The following is a 15802-nucleotide window of genomic DNA, read 5'->3' as shown; positions in this document are numbered from 1 at the left end:
CATTCTCTTGCCGACCCCTTTTTTGGATGAATAAACATCTAAGACTCCAACCATCTGCCTCCTGTGTCTGCATCTGGGTCTCGCCTTGTGCCCTTATACTTGAGGTCGATAACCTTGTTTTCGGGAGAGCTGGTGAATAAAAATGAGAAACCCACCTTTCCTTCTACTTTGCCTTCAACAGATTGGTACAAAACATGACCTCTTTGTGTATATAGTGTCATTTTCTGAGGCATTTCTATGGTGCTGAGCCATTGTGGGTACAGTATGTGTAGGCAATATGGGTAGAAATAGAATGCTGCTGTATCTATATGTCTTCATGTTGTCTCTGGCCTTCAGTGATCCTCTGGAAGGCTCTGTTTTCCCATGTTTCAACAGCTTCTGAAACACATACACACACATACACACAAACATACTGAAAATGAGTGAGGCCCACAACAGATCAAACACACAGATGGACAAAGGGAGAAAGGCGAGCCGAGCCGTCTAGACTTCAGCACGGTAACAGATCTGACGACTGAGGCTGGACTGAGCAGGCCTCGGTTCTCTGTGCTCAGAGGAAACTGACCCCTATTAACCCCTGACCCTCAACACTAATTCTCAACATGGTCTGTTCATTTCAAAGAGTGTGTGTTTGGATTGAGCTTTTAAATGCGATTTAGAATGCATCTAGATGTGCCTTTCCTAAATGTGTAAGCCGCAAACAGGCATGACAGATGTAGGATGTACCTGCGCAGTAGTTCCACTATACATGCCATTTTAATGACCATTTAACTCCATAATATCAGTGAAACAACAAAGTGGGATCATAATCTTTTAGGTTATCATACTTCAGCTGATCTCCATCCAGGCTGACGAGAAGTATGTGTGTATGTGTAGCAGTAGCCTACCTCATGCTCAAAAGCCCCTAATGTCATTTGTGGTTCCCCTTTTTGGTCATCTAAATGTATCTGACTTATACACAAAATGAAGTCCTATTCGCAAAATGAAACCAAGTAGAGATATTACAGAAAATGTTACTGTGGTTGGGATGCAAGAGTCTGTTTTACCGTGACGACCGTGAGATGCTTGTCTGTTGTTTCATTGGGAAAATGTCTGTTTTCTGCCTTGGAATTTGGACTCTAACCAGATCTCACACGCCTCAGTGTTAACCCTTTAAGCCTCCCTTGCTGATACTGTCACGTTATAATAGTCATGAGAATCCGTGTCCTCATGACCCACCGCTCATGGCGGCTGGGAACGTTCGTCCTGCTTGTGTATCTGGAACAGGTGCAGGATTTGGGAATCAATCCCTGCAGTTTCTTTAGTGTTCGAACTGGGAATTAGGAGGTTGGTGTTTTCATCACAAGCCAGGAAAACTTGTGATCTGAGAAAAAAAAGGAAAAAAAGGAAAAGAGAGAAGAGTCAGTGTCTCTGTCCCGTCAGGCTGAATATCCATCAAGTCATTTGATCAACGGCAGCCAGTAGAAATGCAGTTCCCACCTAGTGTGACTGGCAGCATCATACACTAAATGATCAACTATTGTCACGTAAATCGTCAGCTAAATCCACAATACCACCATCTACCAGTCACAGAGGGAGAGAAAGAAAGAGACTAGGCCTTCCTCACGTGCACACATTTCTCTCCCCAGAACTCCTGTCACTCCAGTTTATGATGTTGCCCTATTTGATGGAGCAATGGTTAAAGGTCGTTCTGTAGAGATTCCGATGGTAACGATGCCATCAGAACGCCCATCAGAGCGCCACCTTGGGAACACTGCAGCGGAAGGTGGGGAACATGGAGAAGGCAACACATGGAAAACACTCAAGTCACACGGAAAACATATGTAACATAAGCAACACATTTGAAATAGATATTTGCAGCATGGAGAGGACATGATAGAAGATACACTATCACTATTTAGAATGTACCAGTGCGGTACAGTGTCTTGTTTATGGTTGCAGTGAGAATACGGTGAATATACAAAAAGCTATTGTGTTTTTAGAGCTAGATTAAGGCATTATGGCTGTAAGGGACAGTATGCTGCTGTATTCTGATGACTTGGGATTTAAACTGCCAACCTCCTAGTTGCCAGCAACCTGACTTTCCTGCTGCACCACCGTGTCTGTGAGTATGATACGGATTGTTAAACGATTGGAACCAATAGACATTTTGTCCTTTGTCCCTATGGGGAATCCTTTTCAGTGCCACATAGAACCATTCACTTTTTTTTAGAGTCCTCTCACAAGGAACCCTGTTCTGTTTTTTGTCCCTGTAGGGTAACCCAATTGGATTCTTTGTAAAAATAAAAACTCTCATGAAGATCCCTCTGGTTGCAGGATACTGTAAACTGTCGATATGGGTGAACCCTTTTGGATGCCATGCAGAATCCTTTGATTTGTACCAGTGGGGAAGAGCTGTTCAATTCCGGTCCCGGAGGGCTGAAACACTTCTGTTTTCATGCTCTCCTTCCAACCAGAGACAAATTCAGACCTGGGACACCAGGTGAGTGCAATTAACTACCAGGTAGAAAAAAAAACAGAAATGTTTCAGGCCTCCAGGACTGGAATTGAACAGCCCTGGTGTAGGGGAACCCTTTTCAGTTACATTAAAAACCCTCTGATTCCAGGTAGAACCAATGACAGGTTCTACAGTTATACTTATAGGATACTTCAGATGCGCTTATGGCACACACTATTAGGTACTCACATGGTACTGGTTTGTACTTTTAAGGGTACATGTGCGCAAAATCTAGTATAATGGAAAATAAATTCTACCCAAAATATTCAATGTTTCGTACAATCGTTGCTGCACTTTGAAATATAGGTGGGGCAATGTGCTGGCGGGGGCTCATTAGCATATTTGGGGGCATGGTCTAAAATATGTTGCATTTGTGCCGACCGTTAGTGGAAGTGTTGTACCAGTTTTACTAAGTGGGTTTATCATTATGTTGATGAAGGTTCAGTTCTTAATTGGTTCACTCCCAGTTCAACAATCTTTGTAAGAGCTTGTGACAATTGAGAGCGACACTGTTATCAAGAGGTTACTTTGCTTTTCAAGTAACTTAATGGCAGTTGGTTACCAGAAAGTTCATGCTTATTTTTCAATAATTTACGGTCAGCTAGCTGCTAGTAGTTATTGTAAAATTCTCAGTAACAATGTGGCTGATCTCTGTCACGCTCACTGACCTTATGGTGTGGTCAGGAGGTCAGTTTGCTGTCAACCAAAATGTTGAGGCCAGGTTAAGTCCCAAGTGTTCTCACCACAAAGAATGCTTAGTAGTTGTCAACTAATGTTAAGCTATCTTGTAATCAGTAAACTTCAGAGAAAGTACAGAAAGTTACTAGCAGTTACCAACTATTAAGTTAGTAGTAAGTCAATCTTTGACAACAAAAACATCAACCACCTAAACTGGTACAACACATCCACTGACGGTTGACACAAGTACACAAAATGCAGTAAGTTGTTTTTGTTTACCGTACTTTTACTGAAACCAATAGCCTGTAGTGTAACTTTTTACCAGTGTAGATTTCATGGTGTAAAGGAAAACTTGGTGGCGAGGGAAAGAACAGGATGGTTCTTCACAACCATCACACCAGTAAAGAACCCTTCTGGAGCAGTAAAGAACTCTTCAATAACTTTTTTTAAATGTAATGTCTACTTACACCATCATTACTGAAGCAGAGAGAGATGGTGCCAGTGATGGTGAAAAAATGGTAGTTGTCTACAGTTTGCCAAACAGCCTTGTACTTAATTTCTTTCTTAGGTTCTCCACATTCATGAAGCTCCTACCTACTCCTTCATCTCCCCTCTTTAGCATATTTTTGACAGAGGTGGATGGGCCTTTTCTGTTTTATGGTCCCAATCCAGAAACTTGACTTACTGTAGCTTTTCGCCTCAAACCAAGGTGCGGGCCGCTACACTTACACATCAGTCAATTGGATTCTGCATTCACTCTCACACTTATCTGTGACCGTTATGTTAGCTACAGATGCTGATGAGCATCTGTCACGACTCCCACCGAAGTTGTTACCTCTCCTTGTTCGGGAGGCGTTCGGTGGTCAACGTCAACGCTACAGCCATGGATCGTGTGCTGCAAACCATGGACCGATGGGAGAGAGGGTTTTTCCTGTGAACCCTGTGTCGTCTCCTCAGGTTCCACCACTACCTACCGTGATGTCCGCCTCTCCATCATCAGGATCCGGTGGGATTCAGCTCTCGCTCCCAAGGTATGGTATGATGGGACAGCTGCCGGGTGTCAGGGGTTCCTACTCCAGCTGGAGCTCTACCTGGCATCTGTCCGGCTAGCTCCTGTGGGACGTGAGAGAGTGAGCTCCCTTATCTCCTGTCTGACCGGTAAAGCCCTGGAATGGGCCAACACCATCTGGGGCAGGGAAGGTCAGACATTGGATGACTATGAGGAGTTCGCCCGCCGTTTCCGGGCGGTATTCGATCATCCCCCAGAGGGGAGAGCGGCGGGGGAACGCCTATTTCATCTACGTCAGGGGATGAGGATCGCTCAAGATTTTGGGCTGGACTTTAGAACTCTGGCGGCCAGCGCGGGATGGAATGAGCGGGCCCTGATCGATCACTACAGGTGTAGCTTACGAGAGGATGTCCGTCAGGAGCTAGCCTGCAGGGACATCACCCTTACACTGGACCAGCTGGTGGACTTATCGATCCGGTTGGACAACCTGTTGGCCTCCCGCGGACGTCCTGATCGGGGTCCGTCAGTTCCATCCCCCAGCGCTCCTGATCCAACGCCTATGGAGGGGGACCGGAGGGGGGATCATTTCCTTCCTCCGGTCGGTGCTGGGGGGATTCCCCAGGAGATAGAGGTAGCAGGCGGAGTGCTGGTGGGTCATCCCAGGTGAGTAGGCACACCACTCACCCAGAGCTCCCTGTTGAACACATGTGGTTGTTAATTGAATTTCCCGAGTTTTCCCCGTATTCCCAGCATAAGGCGCTGGTAGATTCAGGCGCAGCTGGGAACTTTATCGGCCGTTCCTTTGCTATGAGATTAGGGATCCCTATTGTGTCTGTTGATGTTCCCTTCCCTATACATGCCTTAGACAGTTGTTCTTTGGGGTCGGGGCTAATTAGGGAGGTCACAGCTCCGCTCACTATGATAACGCAGGAGAGTCATAGGGAGCAAATTAGTCTCTTCCTAATCGACTCTCCTGCGTTCCCTGTTGTGTTGGGGATTCCCTGGTTGGCTTCGCATGATCCCACTATTTCGTGGCAACAGAGGGCTCTCAAGGGATGGTCCTGTCAGTGCTCAGGGAGGTGTGTAGGTGTTTCCTTAGGTGCCACTACGGTGGAAAGTCCAAACCAGGTCTCATTCCCCCCGAATATGCCGGTTTGGCACTCGCCTTCTGTAAAAAGAAGGCGACTAAATTACCACCCCATTGACAAGGGGATTGTGTGATAGATCTCTTGGTAGAAGCTGCACTTCCCAGGAGTCACATGTATCCTCTGTAGGAGGAGACGGCGGCTATGGATACATATGTCACCGAATCTCTGGGACAGGGATACATTCAACCTTCCATCTCACCTGTCTCCTCAAGTTTCTTTTTTTGTGAAGAAGATGGAGGGAGGTTTGCGCCTGTGTATTGATTATCGAGGTTTAAATAAGATCACGGTAAACGCTCATAGCCAGTAAGACCGAGTCATTACACGGGGCGCACTTCTTCACAAAATTGGACCTCAGGAGCGCTTACAACCTGGTGTGTATCCGGGCGGGAGATGAGTGGAAGACAGCATTTAGCACCACTTCTGGGCATTATGAGTACCTCGTCATGCCGTACGGGTTAATGAATGCTCCATCAGTCTTCCAATCCTTTGTAGATTAGATTTTCAGGGACCTGCACAGGCAGGGTGTAGTGGTGTATATAGATGACATTCTAATATACTCCGCTACACGCGCCGAGCATGTGTCCCTGGTAAGCAGGGTGCTTGGTCGACTGTTGTAACATGACCTGTACGTCAAGGCTGAGAAATGTCTGTTCTTCCAACAGTCCGTCTCCTTCCTAGGGTACCGCTTTTCCGCGTCAGGGTTAGAGATGGAGAATGACCGCATTTCAGCCGTGCAGCGGTTGTTAGGGTTTTCCAACTACTACCGGAGGTTTATCTGGGGTTTTGGTCAGGTAGCGGCTCCCATTACCTCACTGCTGAAGGGGGGACCGGTGCGACTGCAGTGGTCAGCTGGGGCGGACAGGGCTTTTGGTCACCTGAAGGCTCTGTTTACCTCGGCTCCTGTGCTGGCTCATCCTGATCCCTCCTTAGCTTTCATAGTTGAGGTGGACGCGTCCGAGGCAGAGATGGGGGCTGTGCTGCCTCAGCGCTCGGGTACGCCACCAAAGCTCCGCCCCTGTGCATTCTTTTCGAAGAAGCTCAGCCCGGCGGAGCGAAACTATGATGTGGGGGACCGGGAGTTGTTGGCTGTTGTCAAAGGCTCTGAAAGCGTGGAGACATTGGCTTGAGGGTGCCAGACACCCTTTTCTCATTTGGACTGACCACCGCAATCTGGAGTACATTCGAGCAGCGAGGAGACTGAACTCTCGCCAGGCAAGGTGGGCCATGTTTTTCACCTGCTTTTCTTTCACCCTCTCCTACAGACCAGGTTCCCAGAACTTTAAGGCAGACGCACTGTCCCGGATGTATGACACAGAGGAGTTGTCCGCAGATCCCGTTCCCATTATTCCAGCTTCTTGCCTGATGGCACCAGTGGTGTGGGAGGTGGACACGAACATCGAACGGGCCTACTTCTACCCAGTGTCCGGTTGGGCGTAAGTATGTTCCGTTCGATGTCCGCGATCGTTTGATCTGTTGGGCCCACACTTCACCCTCCTCTGGTCATCCTGGCATCGGCCGGACAGTGCGCTGTCTTGCTGGGAAGTACTGGTGGCCCACGTTAGCCAAGGACGTGAGGGTTTATGTGTCCTCCTGTTCGGTGTGCGCACAGTGCAAGGCACCTAGATACATGCCCAGAGCGAAATTACAACCCCTTCCCCTTCCACAATGACCGTGGTCACACCTCTCGGTGGATTTCCTGACGGATCTTCCACCCTCGCGGGATAAGTCCTGCCATCTCCTTCCTTTGCCTGGTCTCCCTACGGCCCTACAGACTGCGGAGGCCCTATTCACCCACGTATTCCGGCACTACGGGGTGCCTGAGGATATAGTTTCTGATCGGGGTCCCCAATTCACGTCTAAAGTCTGGAGGGCGTTTATGGTCTCGGTCAGCCTTACCTCAGGTTTTCACCCCGAGAACAACGGGCAGGTGGAAAGAGTCAACCAGGAAGTGGGTAGGTTTCTGCGGTCCTATTGCCAGGACCGGCTGGGGGAGTGGGCAGTGTTTCTCCCCTGGGTAGAGATGGCTCAAAACTCCGCCACTCCTCCACTAACCTGTCACCTTTTCAGTGTGTGCTAGGTTACCAGCCGGTCCTGGCACCATGGCATCAGAGCCAGATCGAGGCTCCTGCGGTGGATGAATGGTTTCGGCACTCGGAGGAGACATGGGGCGCTGCCCATGTACATCTGCAAAGGGCCATCAGGCGGCAGAAGATGAGTGCCGACCGCCACCGCAGTGAGACCCCGGTGTATGCACCGGCTGGGTCCGCGGTTTGGGTCCGCGGTTTTTCGACCTGAAACCTGCCCCTTCACCTGCCCTGCCAGAAGCTGGGTCCGCGGTTTGTGGGGCCATTCAAAGTCCTGAGGAGACTGAACGAGGTTTGCTATAGGTTACAGCTCCCCCTGATTACCGTATTAACCCCTCGTTCCATGTGTCTCTCCTCAGGCCAGTGGTGGCTGGTCCGCTCCAGCAGTCTGAGGTGCGGGAGGTTCCTCCGCCCCCTCTGGCCATCGAGGGGGCCCCGGCGTATACAATGCAAGCCACCATGGACTCAAGACGTTCGGGCGAGAGGCCTTCAGTACCTCGTGGAGTGGGAGGGGTACAGCCCGGAGGAGAGATGCTGGGTACCGGTGGGGGACATCCTGGACCCATCGTTACTCCAGGAATTTCACCGACTCCATCCGGATCGCCCTGCATCTCGTCCCCCGGGTCGTCCCCGAGGCCGTTGTCGGCACGCTGCTGGAGCCGCGTGTCAAGGGGGGGTACTGTCACGACTTCCACCGAAGTTGTTCCCTCTCCTTGTTCGGGCGGCGTTTGGCGGTCGACGTCACCGGCTTTCTAGCCGCCACCGATCCATGTTTCATTTTTCCTTTTGTTTTGTCTGTTTACACACCTGGTTCCCATCTCATAATTATGTTCCTTATTTAACCCTCTGGTTTCCCTTCCTGTTTGTGCGTGATTGTCTTTCGTGTGTTGGAGTTCTATCCTGTTTTGTCCTTGTTTGTTACGTTCTTGGATTGAGTAAATACAGTGTTTTATTTACTCTTACCTGTGTCCTGCGCCTGACTCCTTCGCTATCTTCTAGATAGACTCTGACAGCATCAGATTGCTATTAGTGTTGTTGTGACTGATACAGACTTGTGGGGTGGGGCTGGGCAGGTGTCCCAGACTAAAGATACACAGTGTAGTAGCAGACGGCAACCCTAATTACTTCCTTGTGTGTGTGTGTGTGTTGTGCACATGTGTTGATTATGTTAATCAAACCTAAATCATAGTTTGATAATTCCAGGTGTAGCCTGCCCTGTTCCCTAACTTTGTTCATAGTTTTGTATGAGTCAGCAAAAACGTAACCAGCTGGCATAAAATCTATGCTCATCTGTATAGCATTCTGACCATTTACCATTTAAAAACACTCTTTCCTAATGATTCCAACCCTGTTCTTTCTTCCTGTCTTTACCCATCTCTCACTAGCCTCCTCTTCCCCCATCACTGTGCATGCACACACACACACACACACACACACATTCCACTGAACTCACAGTGAACTCTGCTGCTGTGTATAAGTACAGCTCTGGAGCCAATCGGAGCGTGGCTGGAGGGCACCATCGCCTCTCCCATTAGGATAATAGGAATCCCTCTCTGGCTCATAATCCACAGAGATGGAGAGAGTGAGTGAGAGAGAGAGAGAGTGTGAGAGAGAGAGAGAGAGAGAGAGAGAGAGAGAGAGAGAGAGAGAGAGAGAGAGTGAGTGAGTGAGTGAGTGTGGAATGGATGGGGGTGCGGAGGGAGGAAGGTAGGGACAGGTACAGTGTGAAAAATTGGGAGAGAAAGATAGGTCTAAAGCTATGCAGCATGCAAACACTACTCAGGTGTGCAGTGGGGCAATATACTGAGTGACATCGGGAAGTGAACACAGCTGTGGTGTGGTGCAGGCTGTAGACATCTACAGAGCACATGTGTGTGCGCGTGCGTGTCCATGCAGGCTGTAGACATTCACAACGTGTGTGTGCACGTGGGGGTGTGCTTGGGAGGATGTTAATTTCCAGCATAGGGATGTGCCATCAGCATCCCAGCGTGATTTAAATTAAAACTCAATTGGCCTTCAAATTTGTCCAGACCCCTAAAGTCTACACCGGTGAGAGGGAGATGGCTGCAGGAGCACAGCAGCCTGTAATCACACAGCTGAAATTGAATCTGACCATAGAAGACAATGGACAAGAGACCGTCTGAACGACTGACCATTACACAGATGACATTCTCTCAGATGGATACTCCCTTTACTCAGTGGAGACACTGGAGGTGTGCCTGGGTGAGCGTGTGCGTGTGTGTGTGTGTGTTCGTGTGTGTGTGTGTGTGTGTGTGTGTGTGTGTGTGTGTGTGTGTGTGTGTGTGTGTGTGAAAATTCAATATGTGCGTTCTGCCATAGGGTACATCTGTCTGTGTGAGTATTTCTGCTACAGTACGTGTGTATCTGTCTGTGTGAGTATTTCTGCTACAGTATGTGTGTATCTGTCTGTGTGAGTGTTTCCGCAGCAGTATGTGTGTGTATCTGTCTGTGTGAGTGTTTCCGCAGCAGTATGTGTGTGTATCTGTCTGTGTGAGTGTTTCCGCAGCAGTATGTGTGTGTATCTGTCTGTGTGAGTGTTTCCGCAGCATTATGTGTGTGTATCTGTCTGAGTGTTTCCGCTACAGTATGTGTATGTGACTGGCCTGTTAGCAGTAGCGATCCATATTGGCCCGGTCTTAATTTCTCGCATGTCTGCCTACGTTGTGAGGGATGGTAGCGCTGGGTGGGAAATGGGAGGCAGAGAGGCTATCACCCTCCTGCTGGCTCTGTGGATCCATTTCATCTCCAGATAATTACCACACAAACTATTTACAGCTACACCAAACTTCACCACTAGGACATCCGATACAAAACACCCACACAGACAGGAAACACAAAACATCTATCTACTGTGTATTAATAGTTCAAACTTAAAGACTCATAATAACTGATATATAGTGGGAGTGGTGCAGTTGACCCTGACATGCACTTGCGGTGCCCCCTAGGGCCTAGGTAGCAAAGGGCACTACAGAGGGACACTGAGCTCTGGGTCTATAATCCAAGCCATACTCTCACTGAATGCTACCAGTATTTTAATTCCTACCTTTTCATAATTTTTCACAAAATGTTATGGTTCTACACTCTAACAAGTCCTCCCTTTATATATCTGTACGATTTACATATGTCCACATCGTCACGCCCCTTCCCTATCTTTTCTCATCCTCTCCCTCTCGACTAAAACACCCCTCCCCCTTCTCCCGTTCCCCCTCTTCTCCCTGTATCCATCTCCATGGCAGATGCACAGGGCCTGAGGCAGCTCTTCAGACTACTGTTTGTTACCGTTTCATTCTCTTTCCCCCCACGGCAGAAATTAGCTGCCATGCTAAACCCTGTCAACTGTGACAGCCACTCTCAACAGTGAGACTCAGTCCATACAGTATATCCATATCACACACTCCGCCGTCTGAGCCACTAATGTTTGTCCCTCCGCTGTCACTGCTAAACACGTTTGTTTTTTCACCTGGATAGCTCAATTTTCTGCCTAATTTATAGCAAAAAAAATACAAATGCAACATGCAACCATTTTGAAGATTTTACTGAGTTACATTTCATAGAAGGAAATCAGTCAATTGAAATGAGTTCATTAGGAACCTAATCTGACTAGGTATACAGATATGCAACTGTTGGTGGATCAGAAAACCAGTCCGTATCTGGTGTGACCACCATTTTACTCACCATTTTACTCTCCTTTCCATAGTTGATCAGGCTGTTGATTGTGGCATGTGGAATGTTGTCCCACTCCTCTTCAATTGCTGTATGAAGTTGCTGGATATTGGCAGGAAATAGCACACGCTTTTGTACACGTCGATGCAGAGCCTCCGAAAACATGCTCGAGGGGTGACATGTCTGGTGAGTATGCAGGCCATGGAAGAACTGGGACATTTTCAGCTTCCAAGAATTGTGTACAGATCCTTGCGATGTTGGGCTGTGCGTTATCACGTTGAAACATGAGGTGATGGCGACGGATGAATGGCATGACAGTGTACCTCAGGATCTCGTCACGGTGTCTCTGTACATTCAAATTGCCATCCGTAAAATGCAATTATGTTTGTTGTCCATAGCATATGCCTGCCCTATACCATAACCCCACCTCCACCATGGGGCACTTTGTTCACAATGTTAACATCAGCAAACCGCTTGCACACACAACACCGTACACGTGGTCTGCGGTTGTGATGCCAGTTGGACCTACTACAAAATTCTCTAAAATGACATTGGAGAAATGAACATTCAATGCTCTGGCAGCAGCTCTGGTGGACATTCCTGCAGTCAGTCAGCTCTGGTGGACATTCCTGCAGTCAGCATGCCAATTGCACACTCCCCTCAATATTTTAGTCATCTGTGGCATTGTGTTGTGTGACAAAACTGCACATTTTAGAAGGGCCTTTCATTGTCCCCAGCACAAAGTGCACCTGTGTAATGATCATGCTGTTTAATCAGCTTCTTGATATGCCACACCTGTCAGGTGGATGGATTATCTTGGCAAAGGATAAATGCGCACTAACAGCGATGTAAACAAATTTGTGCTCAAAATGTGAGAGAAATAGGCATTTTCAGCATATGGAACATTTCTGGGATCTTTCATTTCAGCTCATGAAACATGGAACTAACACTTTACATGTTGCATTTATATTTTTTGTTCAGTGTATTTTTGAAGAATAAATAGGCTACAAATGATTTCTGCAAACTGTTACAAAAGGGTTGCAGACAAACTGTTTGTTTTTCACCAGTTGTTAAGACCGGCACCCCTACCAGTACATACTAGTGGGCTGTGAGTGGTTGGTCTCAAACGTGTTACGAGCTAGCACATGGCTAACACAACACTAAGGTATTTATCATTTATCTTACCAGTGTTACATGCTACCATACTGCTAATGTGTACATCATCAATCACTCCAGAGCTATGCTAGCACTTGGCTAATGTATTTATCATTAATCTTATCAGGGCTGTCTTTCCACCTCATTTCAGAGCCCCGCCATGATTTCTAGCACTAATTTGATGGTAATGGACCCATCAACACATAGTGCTTGATGAATATAGTGAGAAATGGCCTTCTGCTATGTTTTGGACAAGCCGCATCTGATCTCATTAGATGATCTCTAGCCTTCACTCTGTTTACATGCATGTTAACCCGTATATAGGTCGGTCAAACTACGGTAGGGTGTTTTAAATAGGTTGTCAATGAAAATGCCTTGAACTCTTGCATATATACCGTCTACCTTAGCAGGTTTTACGGCACTGAATAAGTTTGAGTTGTTTTCTCGTTGAACATGTGGCATTAGTTGTTCCTGCTTTTACCTTTCATGCTGTCCATGTCCATTAAACCATACTTTTATCAAAGCCAGCATATTTGGAATTACATTCAGACAATTACGACAGGTGGTCAATATCTCCTGATGAGTCATTGGGGACATAGCCCGCCCTACACATCAGTCAGCACTTCCTCTCGTATGTGATATATCTCTGTGGTGACGGATACTTACAGACTGCCTCCTGTGTATACAGAAATGGGGAAAAAAAATACATTTAAATATATTTGGCATATACGGTGCATTCAGAAAGTATTCATACCCCTTTTTCCACATTTTGTTACGTTACAGCTTTATTCTAAAATGTATTAAATATACTTTTCCCCTCATCAATTGACACACAATACCCCCAAACCATAAGACTACTGAACATCTACTCAAATGGCTACTCAGATTATTGACATTGCCCCCCTCTCCACACCACTGCCACTCTCTGTTGTCATCTCTGCATAGTCACTTTAATTAACTCTACCTACATGTACATACTACCTTAACTAACCGGTGCCCCTGCACATTGACTCTGTACTGGCACCCCCCCTGTATATATATATATATATATATTTTTTTTTTACTGCTACTCTTTAATTACTTGTTACTTTTATCTCTTATTCTTATCCATCTTTTTTTTAACTGCACTGTCAGTTAGGGGCTTGTAAGAAAGCATTTCACTGTAAGGTCTACTTGTAAGAAAGCATTTCACTGTAAGGTCTACTTGTAAGTAAGCATTTCACTGTAAGGTCTACTTGTAAGTAAGCATTTCACTGTAAGATCTACTTGTAAGTAAGCATTTCACTGTAAGATCTACTTGTAAGTAAGCATTTCACTGTAAGATCTACTTGTAAGTAAGCATTTCACTGTAAGGTCTACTTGTAAGAAAGCATTTCACCGTAAGGTCTACTTGTAAGTAAGCATTTCACTGTAAGGTCTACTTGTAAGTAAGCATTTCACTGTAAGGTCTACTTGTAAGTAAGCATTTCACTGTAAGGTCTACTTGTAAGTAAGCATTTCACTGTAAGGTCTACTTGTAAGTAAGCATTTCACTGTAAGGTCTACTTGTAAGTAAGCATTTCACTGTAAGGTCTACTTGTAAGTAAGCATTTCACCGTAAGATCTACTTGTAAGTAAGCATTTCACTGTAAGGTCTACTTGTAAGTAAGCATTTCACTGTAAGGTCTACTTGTAAGTAAGCATTTCACTGTAAGGTCTACACAAATTTGATTTGATTTGATTGATTTGAATGACAAAGTGAAAACAGATTATTACAAATTTTAGCAAATTTATAAAAAATACACATTGAAATACCTTATTTACATAAGTATTCAGACCCTTTGCTATGAGACTCGAAATTGAGCTCAGGTGCACCCTGTTTCCATTGATCATCCTTGAGATGTTTCTAGAACATGACTGGAGTCCACCTATGATAAATTCAATTGATTGGACATGATTTGGAAAGGCAAACACCCAAGGTCCCCAAGAACACAGTGGCCTCCATCATCCTTAAATGGAAGAAGTTTGGAACCACCAAGACTCTTCCTAGAGATGGCCGCCCAGCTAAACTGAGCAATTGGGGGAGAAAGGCCTTGATGAGGGATTAGATATTGCTTCACTGTCGGAACTAGAAACACAAGCATTTCGCTACACTCACAATACCATCTCCTAACCATGTGTATGTGAGCAATAACATTTGATTTGTCAGGCTGACAGAGCTTAAGAGCTCCTCTGTGATGATGGGAGAACCTTCCAGAAGGACAACCATCTCTGCAGCACTCCAACAATCAGGCCTTTATTGTAGAGTGGCCAGATGGAAGCCACTCCTCATTGAAAGGCACATGACAGCCCACTTGGAGTTTGACAAAAGGCACCTTAAGACTCTCAGATCATGAGAAACAATATTCTCTGATCTGATGAAACCAATATTGAACTCTTTGTCATGAATGCCAAGCATCATGTCTGGAAGAAACCAGGCACCATGCCTACGGTGAAGCATGGTGGAGGGAGCATCAAGCTGTTTGGATGTTCTTCAGCGGCAGGGACTGAGAGATTAGTCAGGATCGAGGGAAAGATGAACTGAGCAAAGTACAAAGAGATCCTTGATGAAAACCGTCTTGGGAGCGCTCAGGACCTCAGGACTGGGGCGAAGGTTCACCTTCCAACAGGACAACTACCCTAAGTACACAGCCAAGACAACGCAGAAGTGGCTTCGGGACAAGTCTCTGAATGTCCTTGAGTGGCCCAGCCAGAGCCCAGACTTGAACCCGATCGAACATCTCTGGAGAGACCTGAAAATAGCTGTGCAGCAACGCACCCCATCCAAACTGACAGAGCTTGAGAGGATCTGCAGAGAAGAATGGCAGAAACTCTCCAAATACAGGTGTGCCAAACTTGTAGCGTCATACCCAAGAAAACTTGAGGCTGTAATCGCTGCCAAAGGTGATTCAACAAAGTACTACGTAAAGAGTCTGAATACTTCTGTATATGTAATATTTCCGTTTTTTAAAATTTCTAATACATTTGCAAAAATGTCTAAACCTGTTTTTGTTTTGTCGTTATGGGTTATTGTGTGTAGGTTGATGAGGTAAAAAAAACATTTCACACATTTTAGAATAATGTAACAAATGTAACAAAATGTGGAAAAAGTCAAGGGGTCTGAATACTTTCTGAATGTACTGTATAACGGTAGAATCCCAAACTGCAGATACTCAGACTACAGACTAAAGAGTCTCTGATCTCTGATGGAAGGACAACATTTAGTACAGGGCTAGAGAGAGAAACTACAAATTGCTGATCTCATATATGCACACACACACAAACACAGACACACAGTGCTGATGATGGCTTTGGGAGCAGCGCAGCTGTATTCCCAAACCCTCTCAGATTTATGCTCTTGCTCAGCACAGTTATTACAGTCAGAGTTTATTAGGATACGGCTACATTATAAGAACTGTCTAACAAATTGCTTATGCTCCCGTAATTGGATTACAACAGCAGTGTACTCCCACTGGTGAGATTTTGAAGCCAAGACCATACGCACGCCTGCGCACGCAAACGTGCGCAC

The 15802-nt window shown here is 46.2% G+C and overlaps 1 pseudogene; it reads left to right on the top strand.

Moving 5' to 3' along the window:
• The first annotated feature begins 6634 nt into the window (after positions 1-6634).
• LOC115113875 (solute carrier family 2, facilitated glucose transporter member 5-like) overlaps positions 6635-15802 on the top strand; it is a 29025-nt pseudogene continuing 19857 nt past the window's right edge.

This window comes from Oncorhynchus nerka, linkage group LG28 (genome assembly GCF_034236695.1).
Source record: "Oncorhynchus nerka isolate Pitt River linkage group LG28, Oner_Uvic_2.0, whole genome shotgun sequence".
Classification (NCBI taxonomy): domain Eukaryota; kingdom Metazoa; phylum Chordata; class Actinopteri; order Salmoniformes; family Salmonidae; genus Oncorhynchus; species Oncorhynchus nerka.
The sequence above is the reverse complement of the archived record's forward strand: the minus strand, read 5'-3'. Positions and strand labels throughout refer to the sequence as shown.